At 43.2% G+C, this 22,548-nt stretch overlaps 1 protein-coding gene and 1 long non-coding RNA gene across 8 annotated transcripts in view; one reads left to right on the top strand and one right to left on the bottom strand.

The window, feature by feature from the left end:
* CDH10 (cadherin 10) overlaps nucleotides 1–20,238 on the bottom strand; it is a 132,471-nt gene extending 112,233 nt beyond the window's left edge. For 3 of the 7 annotated variants that reach the window (XM_053397099.1, XM_053397106.1, XM_053397107.1), the window contains exon 1: nucleotides 17,115–17,444. The gene's annotated coding sequence lies outside the window, so the exon portion shown is untranslated. The other 4 variants (XM_053397105.1, XM_053397102.1, XM_053397103.1 and 1 more) reach the window with 4 other exon arrangements.
* Nucleotides 17,426–20,802, top strand: LOC128417890 (uncharacterized). Its single transcript, XR_008331597.1, has 2 exons — nucleotides 17,426–17,630; nucleotides 20,207–20,802. It is a non-coding gene; the product is annotated as an uncharacterized LOC128417890 (long non-coding RNA).
* Nucleotides 20,803–22,548: the final 1,746 nt, after the last annotated feature.

The following is a 22,548-nucleotide window of genomic DNA, read 5'->3' as shown; positions in this document are numbered from 1 at the left end:
AACTTAATTCGTTCTGGAGGTCCGTTCTTAACCTGAAATTGTTCTTAACCTGAGGTACCACTTTAGCTAATGGGGCCTCCTGCTGCTGCCGCGCAGCCACCGCACGATTTCTGTTCTCATCCTGAAGCAAAGTTCTTAACCCGAGGTACTATTTCTGGGTTAGCGGAGTCTGTAACCTGTAACCTGAGGTACCACTGTATAGGTCTTCATCAACAAGCCCTGAAGTACAACTAAGATTGAAGCCTGTCATCCTTCAGGAGTGAGGCGATGCCACAGCATATAATACCCCCCCATTGCCACAAGATATACATGTGCAGATGATTGAAGAACAAGGAAGTCCTGATCTCTTGTTGTCTGTCTTGAGAGACAATGGAGTACGCCTCCAAGGGTGAAGTCAAACGGCTGTATTTGCAGCAATGAAGTGACCTCTCCAGGGTATACCTGAAGGGACAGGTTTGTTAAGGGCAATGCATTCTCTTGGATAGCCAGGTTGCAAGTCGCTCAGGACTTCATATGTCAGCAGCATCACTGTGAACCAGGCCAAGTTGGAGTTCAAGTTGTGACTTCTCTTTATGCCAGCATCCCAATTTCAAGAACATTTGTGCTGACACAGAGTGGCCAATTATGCCTCATGCATGCAAGAAGAGGTCACAGGTGCACATAAAATTCACATACGCTATATATAGCTACACATTTTTAAAGTACCTACTATAATTTGAAAAGAAATAGAATCCATCACACATGGTAAAGATTGAATGACCTGTGACCACTCTGTCTACTCATGCATCCTTTCATTCATTCAGCCTTTATTGGCATAATTTAGACAATAAAATCATAAAAGAGAGAGAGAAAGGGGGGGGGGGACCCAACCATCCATAAAACGTTGGTAATCCAGATATTTTAAACACAAAAAACATGTAAAAGATTCAGTAGCCACCATTAAGTAAAATTAAGTTGTTTTAAATTTGACTATAAAGATCTTGGCTAAATATCCTAAAACAATCTCAGTAGTTCTGGGTATATAATCCCTCAACAGATACTGGATTACAAATCCTTTGCAAGTAGATACTTTAAGCTTCAAAGGGGCCGTGAGTAGGTCTCTCCGAAGAATGTTGAAGAAAGGGCAGTCCAAAATTATATGGTATATTGTATCTGGTGTATTCATACCACAAGAGCAAAGTCTATTCTGGAAGGGGATGTTTGGCAACCTTCCGGACAGTTCAAATGAGAGGGATGCATTTAAGAAGGTTGACATAAAAACTCTACTCTCTGTGTGCAATTTCAAGGCCCTGTTTTTGGTTCTTTGCTTCAAACCAGATTTGGATTGGACAGTCCTTCAAACAGAGAGGATACTTTGAAATAGAGGACTGTCTCTGCCATGTGGTACTTGTAGCCACTCTGCATTGGCATGTCAGTGGCTGAGGTTGCCCCATGTTACCCTGGCAGCGAAAGAATTGGCAGTGCTGCAGCAGCTCCCATGCCATCAGAAAAGCATGGGGTGGGGATGCCTTGGTGATGCACCTGTAAGCATAAAGCAGGCATGTGACAAGTAAACGTAAAGGGACCTATGACCATTAGGTCCAGTCGTGACCGACTCTGGGGTTGCGGCACTCATCTCGCTTTATTGGCAGAGGGAGCTGGCGTACAGCTTCCGGGTCATGTGGCCAGAAGGACTAAGCCGCTTCTGGCGAATCAGAGCAGCACACGGAAACGCCGTTTACCTTCCCGCCGGAGTGGTACCTATTTATCTACTTGCACTTTGATGTGCTTTCGAACTGCTAGGTGGGCAGGAGCAGGGACTGAGCAATGGGAGCTCACCCCGTCGCGGGGATTTGAACAGCCGACGTTCTGATCGGCAAGCCCTAGGCTCTGTGGTTTAACCCACAGCGCCACCCGCGTCCCATGTGACAAGTAGATGCTTGCAAATACATGCAAATACAGGAGTTGTGGCAAGTGAGTACACCCTCCGCGGCAATCCTAAGAATCTGCAAGGATGCATTTAAATTTCACACAGTTTGAAATGTTTGGGTATGGCACACTGGCTCCTAAAATACACTGTCACCCTGTTGGTAGCTTATTGCATAAATCTACCTAAATACCCATAGTCAGGATCACCCTTGCATCTTCCCCCACCTAGTTCCCATGCCATAATATTCTGTTCAGTCTATTTTAAGCAGTAAGCTCATCTAAGGCCAGTTAAGGCAAAGAAGAACATGTCAAAACTGTGCATAATCTAAATCTATGTCTATATAAGTATTAATGCTCTCAGGTTGTTAGTTAGTTTTTTTAAAAAAAGAATTAACTCTACCTGCAGTAGATATTCATAGTCAGAGCTAATCTCCAGAAAAGTAGATCTGGCCTATGACTTACAGAAAATAAAATGAATCTACTTCATTCCCCATGTATCCATTAGTGTCTCTCTCTCTCTCTCTTCCCCCGCCAACGTCCTTTAAAATTTATGCTTGCATTTTGTCACCAACTGAAGATTAGCATTAATGGACAGCTATGTAGCACATTCTCCATCAGAGGAGGAACCCCCCCCCGAAAAAAAAGTCAAAGTGCATAAGATTTTAAAACTGCAAAAGGTGTATATTTAACCAGAACTTGCTTCAGAGAGCAAGGACTATTTTAGCTATGATGTCTCTCTCCTATACAGGGCTAGGATTCTCCATATGGCTGCTGCAATGCCCTGTGTCACCAGCAGGGGTGCAATTTCAAGTTTCTGTAGGGGAGGCAAGATTCGAAACAAGGTTCAAAGCCCTGTTCTAGTATATATTCGATATTAAATTGCAAGAGGCCTATGTCGTCTTTCAAAAAACTCCTCAGGTAGCCAGTCATTTTAACCACCGCTTTGTATTGCTTTTAAACGTTTTTGTGTTGTTGTACACTGTCCCGATGATTTGAAGATATGCCAGTGTATAAATACTTTACTAACTGAATAAAAAAACAAGTTTTAAAGTCTGTATGCTAATATGGATTCAGGTTTTCTCAGAGTTGTACTTCTATCTTCTTCTTTGGCTATCACTCGTAGCCAAGTAAGATTGTCTTCCATAAACACGGGTTTAACAATAAGTCTGTAAGTGACTGTGGAGGTCAATTCTGGATCCACACATCCTTCCACAGCGGGGACATTGGTTTCCGGGCAGGAGCTGATCACAGTGCGCATTTGCCAAGCGTGCCTTCCTCCTAGCACATTTCTCCCTTCAAAGCCTGTGACACCTTTGGCAAAGGCTCTTCTCCAACTGGAGCGCTATACAACAACTGATACACAAGAGAGAAGTACTGGCAGATTCAAGATAACCCCAAAATAAACACAATTGCCCACCCACCCACAACAACAAAAGAAAAAGTCTGTAGGGTAAAAAGCTTTAAAAAGCCAGTCCCAAAATAACTCAAGGGAATGGAATGGGGGAAACTTGCAATCAGGTCGGAGGTGGGAACAGAATGTAATGCCTGGACTATGAGAGACGAAGATTTAAAAGACCTGTTTCACACATCATCAAAAGCACATATAAAAACCCAAGAAATGTCTGAATAACCCCACTTCCTGAAATGTCTGACTAGCCCCGCTTCCGGCCTCTGGGCTGGATCATTTGAATTAGCCTTCCTGAAAAATTGGCCAATCTTGGGCTCAGAGGTGGGCTCATTTGTAGGGTTGCCATATGTCCTCTTTTCCCAGGACACTCCCTCTTTTTCATGGGGATGTAAAATGAGAGCCGTCATAGCAATCCATAGTTAAAAGGAGAAGTTGGCAAATGTGCCCTCTGTTTTGCTCTTCAAAATATGGCAATCCTAATTGGGGGGGGGGGAGAGACTTGACTGGGTCCACCACAGACTTCATTCAGGTCCGCTCCCGTGGGGATAATAGCAAGCCTGCATCTCACAGGTCACTGCAGTCATTCCTGGATTTCTTACCTACCTTCCATGTTGCTGTGCTTGTAACTACACATTGCTATGGAGTTAATTGGCCACCGTATTCAGGGCCAGGGAGCAGTTGGCCAGTCTGGGGTTTTGTTTTTGTTTTTTGCCTTCCTCATAGCAATTGTTACAGCTCTGGGAGGGAAGACATTGGGTGAAAACAAGTTGTTGGAGGGGAGAATATAAGTCTCTGCCTGCCCCTCCAAGGGGATAGGGGTTTCCCATTAAAGGGATCATGGAGGAGATGTTTCTGTCCAGACACCCAGGCTAGAGCCATAGCACTTCTTGAGTTGGTTGCTCTTGTGAGGTGGCACCTATTTTATGCATGTCGTAGGGCCTCCTCAACATTTGTCTGACCCCTGGTTCAGTCATCCAGCAGTTGGGCATGATGATGCTGGTTGTTACCCAATGCCTTTGCCAAACCTCTTACTGTTGTGATCAATAAGGTTGTGGCCTAAATTGAACCATACAATGTCATCTTGAGTGGTCTTTTGGTCAGAGGTGACCTGTGGGGTGGTAGGTGTCGGAATCTCTGCTCGGCCAAGCTGATAAAGCTCGTTTTCCTCCGGCCGAGCCTTCGGAATCGTCCCCGATGATAATTAACAACCTGAGCCTTTGATGAGGCTTCAGGACCATTCCCATTCAGCAGAGTTTCCCGCACAGGGAAGTGATGAGATTTATGGCTACATCACTATGCTTTATTTTTTACTATGCAGACAGCAAAGAAATATACATCCTCTCTCTATGAAAACAGAGAGCAACAGAACAACAAAAGAAACCAGTACGTCACATCTGTCTCCCATGAGACTTCCAATAATATGGAATGTGTGGAATGTAAACAGAGTCTTGTGACTCCAAAGCACTGCTCAGTGGCAAACAAAGACTAACAGAAGGCACATGGTACCTGGACGTTGAAATTCACCAAAGGACTGAAAATAACTAATGACAATCCTGAGATCTTTTATCTGATGGGCCAGTTCACATGCATATACAACTTGGTACAGTGGTACCTTGGTTCTTGAACTTAATCCATTCCAGGTGTTCATTCAACTCCTGAAAGTGTTCGAAAAACAAGGCGCGGCTTCCGATTGGCTTCAGGAGTTTCCTGCAGTCAAGCAGAAGCTGTGTCGGATGTTCGGCTTCTGAAAAATGTCCTCAAACTAGAACACTCACTTCCAGGTTTGCGACATTCAGGAGCCAAAACGTGCGAGTACCAAGGTGTTCAAGAACCAAGGTATGACTGTATTACTCTTACTCTGGTGACAAAGAGGATGAGTCCCTCCCCACCTTGGACAAGCAAGCAGTTCACTTGGAAGCTAGTGCATGAAGAGGTCCGACTGGCAACAGTTTGCAGACAGATGGAACTTATTATTACGACTACACCTGGAGAAAAAATGTTGAGAGACAACAGATGTTTTACTCTGTCTTTTTCTCCCTTCCTTTTTCTCTGCATCTGTTAAGAAGAAATGTGATTCTTTTTTAACCTTTCAAAATGGCATGTTACATGTTTTTACATATTTGAAAATATTTTGCAAAAGGAAATTAGGCACACACACAATATGTTATGTATTGTTGTGGAGCAAGGAACATTGGCTCTATCGTGTGCTATGAAAGAGAATTACAGGGCCAATCAAACACATGAACCAACACGAATTGTAAGGTTATAAGAAGATAGGTGGATTATTATGACTCCTAAGAAAATCTTGGTTTGCAAAAGTGCCATTTGAGCCCATTGCACATCCACAGAAGCAAAATGCTCTTTTATACATGCAAGCAGATTGGCAGATATAGATATACAGTCCCAGTTCCCAAAAGTTCACGTTGCTTGCCTTGGCTCAGAAAAAAAATTCCTTCAAAACCAAGGTATATTGCTGATAAATTTAATAACCTGGCATACTGCAGAATTATAAGACTAGAGGAAAAATGTAGTAATTTTTCATATGATATTTTCACTTCCATTCCTTTCATAAGAGCACACCATCTAAAAATAATGCAGTTAACAATAGCAAGTTGCAGTGTGTATTTTATGTTGCTTCTCTCAGTGAATTAAGCATTCTAATTAAACTTTATCCACCTTTCTGGAATCCAGTTTGCGGGCCATTCCACAAATGCATGCTGTGACCCAGTTCATGCATAAAATGACTGCATGCAAGCTAGCATTAGAATAGCTAAGCAAGAAGAGCCTGCATAGTTTGCAGCCTTCACCAACCTGGTGCCCTCCAAGTGTTTTGGATTATAACTCCCAATAGTCACAACCTGTATGGCCATGCTGGCTGGGGCTAATAGGAAGAGCACCAAACGTCTGGAAGGAACCAGGTTATCAAAGGTAAAATGCCAACAATGTGAACATTTAGGTTTGATATCCGAGAGAGGCCTGAACAACCTATTACCCACCAAGGCAATTTCAGCCCACAAATCAAGTATGGTTGCCACCAAAATTTCACTTAGTCCCATTAAAGGAGAATTCAAAATATGACCTGTTTATAAAGTAAAGACAAACTGGATTGTGTGCAGGAGAGGGAATGAGCAATGTATGGAAACCATAAAAAATGAGTCAGAAATGGGATCCCTTCAGGAGAACAGCAGATAAGTTCTAAACATTAATGGCCAAAAGGACACTTCCCATTTGTTGATAAAGGCAGCATCAAGTAATGACTCAAATGTGTTTGCGTGATCACCCCATTCCCCAAGAAGTAAATAACTAGACACTACACAATATATTGGTTTTGGGGTCAAATAAGGCCACAACTTTATTGGTTACAGATGTGAGGTTTGGCCATAGGCATTGTGGTAAGCAACTGCACATGTCACTCCTGCCCGTCCACTGGGAGGGTTTCTAGGGATGAAGCCGGTGGCGGGCACACCCTATGACCTACATCAAATTGGGGAATCCCCTGAGAGGTTCCTGTTGGAGGAATAGTATGGCCCTAGCCCCCACCTGGGCATCGGACAGAAGCCACTCCTCCTGGAACCTTTTAACATGACACCTTTAGCCGTGGAGGGGCAGGCAGAGGCTACAGCCGCCCCTCCAACCCAAGACTAGGCTTACCCAATGCCTATCCACCTTACAAAGCTGTGACGATTGCTATGAGGTAGGTGAAAACCCAAATGGTGGTGCTGATTAACCAAGAAGGAAAAATTCCTGCCCGATCATGAGAAGGTTAGGCGACCAACATTTTCCATAGCAAGGTCCGAGTATCCATGAAAACCCTAATCTGAAGGAGCGTGGGTTGAAGAACCGGCACAGCGAGAGAAAAAGCCAAAAGGCCCCACCATCCGGGCATTACTATTATTATTATTATTATTATTATTATTATTATTATTATTAATTTATTTGTACCCTGCCCATCTAGCTGGGTTTCCCCAGCCACTCTGGGCGGCTTCCACAAAGACCAAAAATAAACTAAGGTGTCACACACTAAAAACTTCCCTGAACAGGGCTGCCTTAAGATGTCTTCTGAATGTCAGGTAGTTGTTTATCACTTTGACATTAGATGGGAGGGCGTTCCACAGGGCGGGTGCCACTACCGAGAAGGCCCTCTGCCTGGTTCCCTGTAGCTTTGCTTCTCGCAATAAGGGAACTGCCAGAAGGCCCTCGGCGCTGGACCTCAAATGTCCTGGGCATGGCCAGGGGGACGCCCAGGAGAATGCCCCCTTATTCCTGCTGCAATTGGCCCATTTGGTGTCAGGAAGACGATCCAGCCTGCGATAGGCCAGTTTGGCAGGGAGGACCAGGGCCCATCCGAAAAGCCACCCACCCGAAAAGGGACCAAACGGACATATCAGCAATCGTAAGTCAAAAACACAAAAGATGGACGTTGCAGAACATCTCTGCTTCTCTGTAAAGTCTCACCGTTGTGGCCAGCTAGAGTTTGATACACACCTTCACAGAGGGGTAGTGTGTGATATGCACAGCGTAGATGTGACAAGAAGCTGAGAGAGGAGGGGAAGGATTCAGTTAATGGCCACTGTAAAATGTGTCACATGAAATCGAACAAGCTTTCTTTCTCTACAATACATTTGTTTGACTTTGCCGGGAACAAGCACCTCCCACTCTTACAGTTGTGCAAAAACGAACACAGACAGAACCCCTGGTGAACACGTGTGTTTTTTCTCCCCGCCCCCTGCCACCATAGGGTAACCTCTTGCAAGACTGACCCACAAAGTCATTCCCTAAGAGCATCAAACAAATTTGTATTTGTAAACCGGTCCCTAGTTTTAGTTGACGTATGATGTGGGTTTTCAGAGCCTCCTCTATCTGTGCCTCTATCCAGTGCTTTTTTCCTAGAAAAATAGGTGCCAACAAAGGTCCGCATAGTTAAAGCTATGGTTTTCCCAGTAGTGATGTATGGAAGTGAGAGCTGGACCATAAAGAAGGCTGATCACCAAAGAATTGATGCTTTGGAATTATGGTGCTGGAGGAGACTCTTGAGAGTCCCATGGACTGCAAGAAGATCAAACCTATCCATTCTGAAGGAAATCAGCCCTGAGTGCTCACTGGAAGGACAAATCGTGAAGCTGAGGCTCCAATACTTTGGCCACCTCATGAGAAGAGAAGACTCCCTGGAAAAGACCCTGATGTTGGGAAAGATGGAAGGCACAAGGAGAAGAGGACGGCAGAGGACGAGATGGTTGTACAGTGTTCTCGAAGCTACTAACATGAGTTTGACCAAACTGGGGGAGGCAGTGTCAGACAGGAGTGCCTGGCATGCTCTGGTCCATGGGGTCTCGAAGAGTCGGACATGACTAAATGACTAATCAACAACAACAACAACTCACCATGAAGTTGTTACATGCCATGCTTTTTAACAACAACAAATATGGTGCTGGTACTGCGTACCCCTGAGTACCCCCCGAACAAAAGCACTGCCTCTATCCCACACCAACTAGATGAACTATGTGATATGTTTGATGACATTATATTCCTAGTACTCAGCTACATTGGCAAAGAAAAAGAACTTTATATGTGTTGTTTTAGGCATTCTAACACAATGACACCAGATGGCGCTGTGGAGTTCCGCTTTTGCCAACCCGATTTCTCATACAAAGTTTACAATGTGCTTAACTGAAACGCTTCTTTTATGTGTCTGGATCCAGGCTATATCCACCCCTAGTCTGCATATAAATGGGAATTAAATGTGCTTAACTTTGGCTAGATATGCCCCAGAGTGGTAGGCTCTGATGACAAATGATAGCATGTAATATGTAATGGGAAGATATTCATAAATGGTCCCCGGTGGAGTATTTTTGCAGTAAACACAGTGAAATAATATGAACACCCTACAACCCAATTTGTAAAACAGATGATAGGATGTATTCATGTTTATAATTAGGATTGGGTCATAACTATTCAAATGTCCATTTAATTAACAGAGACTCTCATATGCAATGCTCAGGATGAAATCAAGACAAAAGTGTTATGCATATGCAAACTGAAACAAGTGTTGTGTTATTCAACATATTTTGAATGCTTTGCCCCCAAGAGAGAGGACTGCATTGTCACCAACCATTTATGACTTAAAAGCTCAAGTGTTATAACATCTGCAAATATTATAAGGCTACATCAATTTAAAATCATGCAGTCTAGGCACACTGTAGAGAGGTATTCTATATTGTTTATAGGGTGACACAAAGCATCAAGATAGGATAAATGTAATACAGTCAGCCTGTAGCACACGACGTGGCCAGTGATAAAATCGTAATAGCAAAAAATAATAATAATGCATATATAGTGATATAAAAATGCATAGAATCCAAAATGGTGCAATGACTTCTTTGTTCTTCAAAACAAAACAAAAAAGTCCTTTATCTTTTGTGCACTAGCAAAACCTGGAAGATTTTTTGGCCATTTCATTTCCTGATAGGATTTCTGTTTTTTTCCCACGGGCTGCTTTGCAGCAACCATTTTCTTTTCATATTTTGATTTATGTGCACTGCACACGAAAAAGGAGAGAAAGTATAAAGTTTATGTTGGCAACAAAGAAAGTTCAGAAAGACAGTAGCATGTTGCTGGGTAGGTGGGGGGAAAGCATATATGTAGAGGCAATTCCCCCACCTCACTCCATGTTTTATATTCCCTTGACTCAAGCTACTGGTGCTGAGAAAATATTACACACTGCCAACTAGCAGCCTTTAGTTCAGAAGCTGCTTCTCCAATCTTATCCACTCTGCTAGAGCAAGCGAAGCAATATCTCAAAAGATACTTCCCGCACTCGTGCCACCTGCAGCACACAATTCTTCCTTATCAACTGAATGCACAAGAATCTATTCCACATACAGTCCTGGGAGGCATTTAAAAAAAAAAAAAAAGGAGGGGGGGAGAGCTGCTTCTAGCAAGATACCAGAAATGGATGCAGATTGTAAATTAAAGAAACAGAATATGCGAGTACTTGGAATGCAACTTAACAGCTGACTCAGACCTGATTCTTGGTATGGGAGATTGACACAGTTCCATCTCTTGCCTGTTTAGCAACAAGATAATGTAGAAAGCACAGACTAAGGACATATTTATGCGGACAGGACTGAAGAAACATCAGAGGTAGAATGGGCAGGTGAGGTTGGAGTGGTTCTTCTCTCATTATCCCCTTCCTTCCCGCGTGGTTTATGCAACACTGTATCTCTGTGGGGGGCGATGGGATTGCCAACCATGCCACTCTAATAAGAGTTAAGCCTTAGCCTGGCCAATTTATACAGTCAGAATAATCATCTGATACAGTCCCGTGTGAATAATACCTATTTGCAATGTGTGGGTGGGTGGCTGGGGCTCTGCATTTCAAATGCTCCCATGCATTAAAAAACAACACAAATGGAAAGTTATTCACATGTAGAAGAGAACTAGGACAGACCCCAGCCCCTGATGTGCCAGTATAAGGGATTGTGGGCCTTTAAAAAAAGGAAACAGAAAAACAGAAGGAAAACAGGGATACAATTGAAGTGTGTTCCGTTCCTCAGTAGTCTGAAGGGGTACTGTCTGAACAGGACTGTATTAACTCCTACACGAGAGTTCTTACTATAATTATATGTGTTATATTTAAGAAGGAATAATCAATCTATCTAAACCATGCTTCCCAAAGTCTATTGCCATTTTGACAAAAAGTCTATGGGGGTTTGAGTGGCGTAAGGGGTGGGAACACCTACATTACAAAATCAGAATGGTTCAGCTGTCACTGGGTTCTGTCTGGTCATTCTTTGTTGCAGATAAATAAGCTTACTTACAAAGCTCTAGGTTCCAGGTACCTCAGTTGACAATCATGACAATAAAAGTGTCTGAACCTGGTTAAAACCAGTATTTCAGGTCGTATCAGGAGCATAGAAGCACAAATTGTAGACCGTCTAAAAACAACTGAATTGCCATAGCTTCCTCCAAAAACCCCACCTCCATTTCCCTGCATTTTCCTAATCCTACAGTTTCTAGGAAGATCTAGGTTCAGAACTTTGGCAACTAAACATATCTGAAACTGATTAGAAGTATGTGAGGCAGTATAAATGTATTGAATGGTTCAATAGGCCTTGATTTAAAAGATTTCTCAACAAAAATGGCTGCACTCCAAGCACACTTACTTGCAGGTAATACTGTTTGCAATGAATCGATTCCCCTTAATTGTGTTTAGGGCAGGCACACAGTGAAAAACAGGATGGACTTCCATGGATTAGCAAATGTGCTAAAGGATAAGAAGCACGAAATCAGCCTAATTCAGGGCCAAATTTACCAGCAAACAAAATACATCTATGGCCTTGATTTTTTTAGATGCTCAATAGTCTCCGAGGGAAAATAAATGGGTTCTCACCCAAAACAATCCCCTTTATTAAATAAAAGGTTGAGATTATAGTGCAAAGAAAGCTATTGGTGGTTGGGTTTTTCAAACCACAGTTTCACAGTGGCACCAAAATAATCCAAGTTACTTTAGCGGGGAGGTCAGCTCTGATACCTTGGGCAGCCAAGCCAGAATTGAGACTTCTTAAAAAAGCAGATCTGATTGCTATAGGCATGTTGTAGTCAAAGGTTAGCATTTTAAGTCTCTTTGGACTTAATGGAAAATGTAAGCCTAAATTGAACTATCTACCAATGATATCAGTGGAACTTAAACATGGTTCATTTGGGTTTAATTGTGTGCCCTGTATCTTTCATTATTTTGAGGCAATAATTAAATACCACATCAGTGAGTTAGACTGGAATGAGGATCTCAGTTTATAGAACAACCAGCATCTCCATATTCAAAAATATGAAAAAAAGGTTTCATACTTGGGAAGAAATAGTTTACTGCACTGAGAAAGTACTGGGATGCAAAGTTTAGGGGTTATACTAGATAAGATAGGAGAAAAACACACCTGCTTCCAAAACATATCAGCCATACACCTGGTTTTCTAACTTATTTGATAACAGCACACCAGTTCCAATTTCCCCAACAACATCTGCTATAAACAGTCAGTAATGGAGTTAGGGAGCCAGGAAACATATAAGATCATGTAAAACCAACACAATTTATGGGTTGAGAGCTCTCAGTCTTAAGACTTCTTCTGTCCATCATTTCATTGGCCTGTTTAGTGAATTCATTCGTTGAAGGATGGGCTGTATTTTGGAGATGCTTAAACTTGTGGTGGGAAACAAGTTCAGCATCAAGTAACCCTGCAATTTCTTTACTTTCGTATATTCAAGTTATAAGGAATGCCTTTCAAATGGGAGGCAGAATTTGTGCGGGCCACAAAGAAGACCCTTGGAGTCCACAAATTGTGTACTTCTCAAAGTGGCAAAGTATATCTTATACTTGGGAGCATATGTGTGTGTCTTGTATTTCTTCCTGAAAGTATTCAAGCACATTTCTAATTCTGAGATGAAAGCCCAGGTACAAATGGATATGACAGAGTGATAGGAAGAGTTTTCAAATGTGTTTTTGGGGAAGCCCATGTACATTGACATGCTGCATGTGGATGTATTTATTTTTGTTTTATCATGGGTGATATCCAACCAAATCATCAATAACGTAAGTCTGTTGATTTCAGGTGGCCTTCTCTGACTAACACTATATATCACTCATATTTTTAGACCATCTTTTTCAACTGAACTTCCCAGGGTGCCACAGAGTCAGAATACAGAATAGACGACCAACAAAAAGCACCATAAAATAATAATAACATAGAGAAAGCCAATAATAATAATTTTATAATAATTTATTATTTATACCCCGCCCATCTGGCTGGGTTTCCCCAGCCATGCTGGGTGGTTTCCAACAAAATATTAAAATACTAAAATAAAATAAAATATTAAAATACAGTAATCTGCTAAACATTAAAAGCTTCCCTAAACAGCCAACAACAGGAGATTGCATAGTCACACAACAGCAGATGATGAGCCCTCAATGGCCAAGCAGAATAAACAGGTCTTCAACTGGTGAAATGTTATCAGAGGAGGGTGCCTATATGACTCCAATGAAGGGAATTCTACATTCAGGGAGTCATGACCAAGAAGGCCCTGCAAGATGGAACTCTTAGCATCATTAGCTTCAATACTGTCCAAAGTTAATCTCTGACAGCTAACCTAGGTGACTGATCAGAGAATATAGGGCAAATGGGGTGACAACGGAGCATAAGACTCTTAATCTCAGGGTTGTGGGTTCGAGAGCCACATTGGGCAAACGATTCCTTCATCACAGGATGTGAGGCTAGACGGTACTCGTGGTCTCTTCCAACCCTACAATTCTATGATTCTATTTATCACCTGTTCTGCCTTTTCAGTTGTATCAGCTGCACCTCATTGTACAGAGTATCCTGATGGATTGCTTTGAACATTATGTGGAGAAAGCAAGAAGGGGAAGATGTGCAAAGGGGCAAATCGTGCATCTCTCCCATGAGGAGGCCTGTGATGCAAAGATAGCTTGCAGCAGATGTGTGACTCCCCTTTGAGATGTTGTCCCCAAAGCATGGAAACTGGAAGGACTCACTTATGCTTCCTGCTTCAATGCTACCATGCGCCTTGTGGGGATTCTTTGTTCTCCAGTGTGTAGAGATCCACAATGGATTAAATCCTACATGTCAATTCTTTTGGGGCACCTGTAAAGTTTTCAGATCAGCCATAAAGAGTCCTTCACCTGATGGTTTCTTGTTCAAAATCTGGTCTTTCTGCAGAATTAACTAAGATGTGAAGCAGTCTCCCTGTCGCCTATTAAATAAGAAAGACTCTGGTGCAACTACAGTGGAAATTTTATAGCTCAGATGTATGTTGCATAAATTGTTCTGGATGTCTCTGTCTCCTCTCTGTTGCTTTCTCCAGGTCATCTGGGCCAACACTGGTGTTACATAGAAGCCAGAACTTGTGGAGGAGTCCAAGGAGGAGAGTGGGCAGAATATTTCAACCACTGACAATGAATCAATTGGCAAATGGACAGTACTTAATACAATGATACAAGGCATGTCACTTTGTTAACACTTGCTCAAGCAGTTGTCCAACCCTTTACTGACCCTTGTGAGCTACTGCTGCAGCCTAGTGGCATTATATGGGATGATTTTTTATAAAAAAAACAACACAAAAAGAAAACATTTTTAATCAAAAATATCTAGACAATAAGTCATCTGAGTAAGTATTGCAGAGGGGGGGGGGGAGAGAGACCCTTAACCCCCAATTCCCTAAGATATCACGTTGAGATCAGGAAATGACTTTCTGAGTGCTAGAAATGCTTACCATTTTCAAATTAACCCTCTCTGTCTTCGGCACTGAGTCTTTTAATGAGAAAGATGAAACAATATAGTCTTTGTTTAACAGCCACATTCGTTGCAGAGCTCCCTGGATTGCTTTTAACTTTAACAACAAATTACTTTGGACGATATAATACAAGAGAAATGATGCTCATCTAGGGACCATGGCACTATGTGTAGTGTATCAATTTTTAAAAATTGCACTTCTGTTCTTGGCACTCGGAACCTTTTCAAGCTATGTATTCCTGTGCTGGGAAGATTCCTACATATTTTTGAAGTAACAAATGACTGCGACTCTGAATAAAAATCAATACACTGTCAAACAATGCTTAAGTATGCCCACACATAACATTTGCATATCGTGATAGCTACAAGGAAAAGGCTATGCCTTTAAGACTAATCTGTTTTACCCAAAGTTGCCAACCTAAATTGGAGACAGACATGCCAATATAAAATGAGTGCAAAGAAAGCAGCAAGAGCTGTATTCTCCCCCATAGTTACCCCCCCAAATCAATCATATGGTATGACAAACATAAAATGAAAACAGTGTAAGTGACGTCATTTGTTGTGACATTGAGCCTCTAATAAAATTAAATCCATTCATTTAAATGCCATATTGATACTCAGAACCAACTAAAATCTTAAAAGAGAGGCATTGCATTATGGAACGGTCACCCACACTCACTGAAACACATTGCACAATAAATCAGATTCCTTCACCAGGGCAGGCTTGAAATTGAGGAGTTTGCAGAGCTAGAACCAGGTAATTTGATTATGTTCCAAAACACAGCATCTCTCTCCTCACCCAACCACACTGACGGCATGAATCTAGAGGAGTCTCTTCTCCTCAGAGTAGAGAACTTCTCTCACTCATTCTTTCCTCTCAGTCAGCTTTACATCCACCTTTTCTTTCGCTCATGCAATTTCCCTTTGGAACATTTAAAAAACAAAAAAACCCAATCACAGCAGAGGAAGGTATTTTGGATGAAAGCATATTAGCATGCAGGTGATATGCAAGGGTGTTGAGCAGCAGCTCTCAAGAACAAAACATTTCTGAAAGGAGATCATTTGGAAATTTGGTACTGAACCCCAAGCCAAAATTTGGCCAGATATGCGTATGAAGCCAGCTGCCACACACACACAGAAATGAAGTAGATGCTCTCTCCTCCCTCCCTCCTGCCTCTCTCAGTATGGCACAGAGAGAGAATCAAAATAATGCCCCTCCAAGCATCTTGGAAGTAATGGATATGCAGTTTTGAACAACACAGATGCTCCTCTCTCTCTCTCTCTCTCTCCCCCCCCCTTTACCAGAGTGAAAGACGAGGACAAGAGGAAATGGCTCCATTTGTGTGCAAGCAAACAAAGATGATAGGTCAGGTTCCACTGGCTGCCGTTTGTCACAGACCGCACGTGCTGTCGGTGGCATCCTTTATGCTAAAAGCCCTGTTAGGTTTAGGTGGCTACATCTGGCACCGTGTCGCACGTTCGCTTGCTGCTAATTTTTGCAGCGCAGCCGTAAGAGCAGCTGACAATGCCACCAACGGTGACTTGTCAGGAGCACGGATGGGGACTTGCAGCATGCTGCATTAATTTAACACCACATCAAATATGGATTTTATTGCAGCAGCGACAGTAAAGACTTGCACAACTGCTGCCTGTATTCCCACATAATGTGCTATCTCTCTCTCTCTCTCTCTCTCTCTCTCTCTCTCACACACACACACACACACACACACTGCTTTACTCTTTCTCAAGTACACAAAGCGGGATGGGTACATAAGCTTAGCATTCTCTGCGTATCCTACAAGCCATCAAGACAGGCGCATAAGTTTAGCCCATGTGCATCAATCCATCCCCACTGTCTACAAGGAGTAGCCTGAAGCAGGATTCGCACTCTGTGTGTGTGTGTGTGTGTGTGTGTGTGCCACACTTCACAGTGAGATATTATTCAGAAGGAGGAGGAAAACTATGATAGTGTTATTGATGGATAAAGAAAGCCATTATCCTTCGTGCAAGGATGCTGGAAGACCTGGCTTGTGTGTTTTCAACTGAAGCTCTGACCATGATAGTTACCCTTGTGAGAGATTAAGCTTTTCAAGTGCACACAGAATTTATCTCCCTCCTGGTTACCCTCCTACCAATTCCTTCACAACAGCAAAATGCCGGTGGGCTGTGTGTTGTAAGGAATTATATGTTACTCTGACTCTAGCTTGGCTGTTAATGAACCGGCTTTGCAAACTGCATAGCTTTGTCATTCTTGAGCAGGTAGCAACGCAGCCCAGCTAGAATTGCACAGATATATATACTGTATATGTGCAATTCTACCTGGGCTGCATGCATATATATATATATATATATATATACACATAACTTCTCTCTTACGACCATCATACAATCCTGGAGAAAGTTACATCTTTCAGATCTCTGCTGTTGTCACAATAAACCACACTGCTGTTAACAAACTCTCTCACACACATAATGAAAGCTAGAAGCAAGAGCGTTCCTACCTTTTTGCCGCGAATGAAGTAGCGTCCAACAACCTATGCAAAGCCGTGGGATAATTGCAATAGCTTCCTTCCTCTTTGTTTTAGTGGTTTTCTCCTATTTCTCTCTTTCCCCCGCAAGACTGATCCTACTTGAATTTAATTCAGGCTTATTCTCCGAGCATCACTTAACTCTGGACAGCAGGGAAAGGAGGGGCGGGGGGGGAGCATTCGCTCTCGCTCTCTCCCTCTCCTCTCTGACTGGCTTTCATTCAGAGCGCCTGATTAAAAAAAAAAAAGGAAAAAAGCCACCACACAGGAAGAGAGAGAGAGAGAGAGAGAGAGAGTGGTTCTGCTGATAGAGGCGAAGCACTTGCCATGGGAAGGTTACACAGACTGGAAGGAAGAGAAGGCTTTTCCAGGCTCACAGTGATTTGCAAGTGAATGTGGTGGGAGGGGAAGAAAGAAAGGAGGGCTTTCTATGGAAGACTCCCTCCTCCTGCTCCTGACAGAATGGCACTCTTCTGCTTCAAGTCCAAGGTAATCAGTTCATCTATTCCGCTTGCTGTAATAATACACAATCACAGCATCGCCACTCCTTGGCTTTTCTTGCTGGTTTGTTTTTAAACCCCCCTCACCCCCACACTTCCTCGTTAGGTATCTAATTTTCCTCCCTCCTCACCGAGAGAAAGAGAGACTGCGGCACTTGTCATGTCAAATCCAACAGACACCCCCCCCCACCTCTCAAATTAAATTACAGCCCTCTCAGAGATGATATCGAATAAATTGGTGTTTCCAATTCACACACACTCTTCAACTGCCTGGTCCGGGAGAGACGGGGTTTATCCGCTGCTCATCCTCAGCTATGTTACGATGAGTTTTCTTTCCCCCCCTGTTACTGCAAGAAACGAGTTGTACTGGACGCCTTTCTGGCAGCCTCTGCCCCTCCAAAAAAAAAAAAACCCTACACACCAAACAAACTTGAGTTATTCCGACCTCTTTGGGGTCCAGCGGTTTTTTTTGTTCCAGCTGATCTCTGGCATCACATTGTGTTGGTAACATTTACTGGGATCGCCGCCCTGTAGCTTTCCATTCTGCGGATGTAATCCTTTGCGCAGATTAAATCTGTAACAGTTGATGCTCCCTAATGCAACAAATTGGACTCAGCACAATCCCTTCTTGGATCCCACTGAACCCAAACCTTCAGCAGTGGGAGAGAGAGAGAGAGAATTGCAGAGACTCCACGGCACTTTGGGGGCAGATGCTGCAAACACTCCCCTAAGCCTAAGCCAAAGGATGTCAGTGTTGCTCCATCCACTCTGTGCCATGAGGAATTTTTTATTTTTTTTTATTTTTTGAAAAAACCCTCTTTAAAATATGAGAATTGGTTCAAGTGTCCACTTACGATGGAGGGAATTTTCCAAACAATAAGGTAGGCTGTGAAGTACTGCTGTATTTTGCTCCACACCACAACATAATTTAAATTGGCTACAGACATATTTAATAATTTAATTTGTTGGTGTATGTGTTATATTTCAGATCCTGTCCGTAAGAGCTCACAGTAATATCTATATGGCCCACAAAAAAAGAGGAAACAACGCCTATTAAATAATAAGCCTCAACAAAGAGAGTAGACTTGCCAGAATAATAAACAAACAAGCAAATGTATATCCCTAGAGGCCCTCTTAATGAATGAATGAACAAGGATCAATTCTGCCCTTTATCCTGTAAGTCAAAAGAGAACAGATCCGAGATTACTTGTCACATGGGGCACAAGTAACCTATAGAATAGTGATTAGCAGCTGAAGTCCCTAGATCAGTACCCATCAGGAACTGGGAGTCATAGCAAAGGCAATAATAGGATATGCAAGAATCACAACTGTCGCAATAGGACTATCTCAAAAAGCTGCCTTTGGAGGTCAGTTTGCTATCTTGGTTTTGAACATCTCCATCCAATTCTCAAAGTGGCCTTCTAATTGCTGACCAGAGGACAGCTGGCCTGTGCCATAATATGCATTTCTTGTCCTCCCAGGCTGAAGTGCCTGAAAAGTAAGAACGCATTCTGTCATTGCAATTTTATAGAAGTCATAGCTATAAGGTGAGGCGGCACTGGTTTGCGCTGTTCTGAGGTGAGGTAGAGACATCAGCCTTGTCAAATAGAAAGTTATACCTGTTTGAAGGACTGCAGAAACACCACAAGCAAAATGCTGTATTCGTCAGAAGATGCTAGCCATAGTTGAAGCGTGACAAATAGATGGCAAGGAAGAAGCAACAAAATAGTCAGGTAAGGCTGAAATCCACACACTTATCCGGGAGTAAATGCTATGGAATTTACTGAAACTTCTGTCTGGAAGTAAACACTGTAAAGGATCTGAGTCTGGGAAACCCACTGTGTGTATAGCAAAGAGTTTGGGGCTGAAATCCCCCCCAACTTACTCAGAAGTAACTATAATTCAACATAGTGATACTTACCTCTGAGTTGTATATTGTACTTTAGGATCTGGAGTAGGCGGACTTGAGTTCAAATTCAACCACACAACACAACGGGATGGTCTTAGACAAGCTACTATCTCACAGCCCAACCAGCACACCGGAGACAGGGTGACATTTGTGCGACTATAACATTGAAAAAGTCTCTGCCCTAAGCTTTACTGAGGAAAGGCAGGGAAATTTGCTTGTAACTGATAAGCAAAGCTTGCCTGTAAAGCTATTCACCAGGAGAAGCAAGCTACAAACACATAAATGCTAAAACTGAAGTGTCGTGAATTGGTATGCTTCAAATAGTTCAATTGAAGGAGGAAAAATATCTGAGGGAACTGGGGGGGGGGATACATCACATCAAAACACAGTTCCTACTTATTAAGTCATGCTGGCTCTACACCCTACAACAGACACCTCAAAATCTTGGTATTTTCTTTTAAAAAGCAAGGCAAGAATTGCAACCACTTTTCCTCAAGGACACACAGCCACTTGCCATACTCTCTCTGTTTCCTTTAACTCCAAGTTGCATCAGTCACACAGACATACCTGAGCAGTCCACCTCCTCAAATCGTTTCCCTCCATTTACCCGAAGCTCGGAATGAAACAGTCCTCGGTTTTTTGTAAATTCTCCACAGACAGAGTCAGCCATGTGAAGTCCTGCAGAAACTACAGGCGTTCCCAGCAAAGCCTATTCTGCTTCTGTTTCATAAAGGCACCAGACCTGCACACTTTCTCTCCGTTGCATGAGGTCAAAGCAGCCTCTTCAAGCAACAGCTACCGCAGCTCAGGACTGGGAGTTAGCGAGCAATGAATTTAGGAAATATGGCACACCTGCAACAGAAAAAGGATCAAGGACTGAGAGCTGCTAGGGCAATTCTGGTCCCCTGGGAGATACTGCCTGACCCTTCAGTTGCCGGTGCAGGCAAAGAAACTGGATGAGCTACAGTCATGACAATGAACATTTCTGCCATAATTTGTGATATATCTGTTTGTGACGTATATGTAACAGTGAATGCCCTGGATATGGTGAATGCTAAGACTCATATATGAATGTTGATGCCCCAGGATATCTTGAAAAATTGTCACAGCCCTAATTCCCCCCTCCCTTTCAGACATGCCGGTGAATGTCAGTAGGTAGCATGGAGCAAATGCTAAATGTTAGCTATCAACATTTACTAGTATGTCTGATAAGGGGGGCAAATTAGGGCTTCACTGCATATTTATTTATTTTATTTTTAAAAAATATATACTCCTCCTTTCCTCCAGTGAACTCAAGGTGCCATGCATGAATCATCCCTCACCTCAAAGCTTTTTGTGAGCATTTTGACATGCTGTGAAAACGACCCCTTTTGGTGTGGGTTGTTTTTTGTTTTTTGTTTTTGAGGGGTTATTTTGCGAAAATGTGGCAGATGTCTTTAGTCCCAAGGTAACTGTCTCAAAAAAAGCCCCACCCCACATTTTAACAGTGTCCTTCCTTGCAATTCTTTTCCTTTTACTGATTCCACACACCACCTCCTTGTTTCTTCTCATTGTGATCCCAGCCAGTTTGTGCCTTGTGATGTCATAAAACCACGAAGCAACTCATATTGGATTATGTGTCAACATTACTGAGTGCAAAAAAGCCAGTCCTATTCCCTAATCACCACCTTCTTCTTCTTCTTCTTCTTCTTCTTCTTCTTCTTCTTCTTCTTCTTCTTCTTCTTACCCCACCCATCTGGCTGGATTTCCCCAGCCACTCTGGGCGGCTCCCATAGAAAATTAAAAACATGATAAAACATCAAACGTGTCTCTGCTGTTATTACCTGCACTTCTACAGGGTGGTCACATAACAAAGTAGCCTGAAGGTGACAAAGCCATTTCCGACCTGGGAGGAGAGGGGGTTGCGGGCTAATCCCTCCCACACGCGCGCGGGGGCCGGCCTTTGCCCCCGCGTGAACAGGGAATCCCCGGGCGTGTCTCCGACCCAGCCCGCCATTCAGCGGGTCGGGGAGGTGGGGCATAGCCTATTTAAGCCCAGGCACGCCCGGGGACCGCCCTCTTTTCCCCTTGCCAGCTGTGAGGTTTTCCCATCCCGCCCACCCTGAGGTTAGGCTCCCTGAGGCTAGGCTAGCGATGACCTTGCTATGGACTTCGGTTGGTCGCCGCAAGGGGCCTGGTAGGAATTTTTCCAACTTGGCGCATTTCGAGCCTTTTGGTTTTTTCGCCTACCTCGTAGCAAATGTCACAACTTCCGCGGTATTGGCGGTTAGGCATTGGCAGGGGTTAATTGTTATGCAAATGAATGGGGGGGAAGGAAGCGCCATCACCTTCCCCCCAATGAAAGGGGTAGTCCGGTAGAGGACTCCGGGGGGCGTGGCCTTGTCCAAAACCTAGGGAGGTAAGGGCCTCCGGCACGCCCCCGAGCGGTGACACCCGTGGGATCCTAGTTGGCGTACTTTAACAGGACTCCCACGGCTTGTGGACAACCCTTCCCGGTTCCCATGCCGGGTAGTCGATAGGAGCCAATGCCTAAAGCCAATACCTTTCAATTCTGTAATCAATAAAGTTGTGGCCTTTTATGCCCATTAACCTTAAATAATGTGTCCAGTGTCTTCATTTCACATGGGGGAGGGGACTTGCCATGCAAGTTAATAATAATAATAATAATAATAATAATAATAATAATAATAATAATAATAATTTATTTGTACCCCGCCCATCTGGCTGGGTTTCCCCAGCCACTCTGGGCGGCTTCCAACAAAGATTAAAAATACATTAAAATGCCACACATTAAAAACTTCAGTGAACCTTCAGATGTCTTCTAAATGTCAGATTGTTGTTTATCTCTTTGAGATCTGATGGAAGGGTGTTCCACATGGCGGGCGCCACTACCAAGAAGGCCCTCTGCCTGGTTCCCTGTTACCTCACTTCTCATAGGGAGGTAACCACCAGAAGGCCCTCGGAGCTGGACCTCAGTGTCTGGGCAGAACAATGGGGT

This window comes from Podarcis raffonei, chromosome 7 (assembly GCF_027172205.1).
Source record: "Podarcis raffonei isolate rPodRaf1 chromosome 7, rPodRaf1.pri, whole genome shotgun sequence".
Lineage (NCBI taxonomy): Eukaryota > Metazoa > Chordata > Lepidosauria > Squamata > Lacertidae > Podarcis > Podarcis raffonei.
This window is presented reverse-complemented; position numbering and strand designations above follow the sequence as displayed.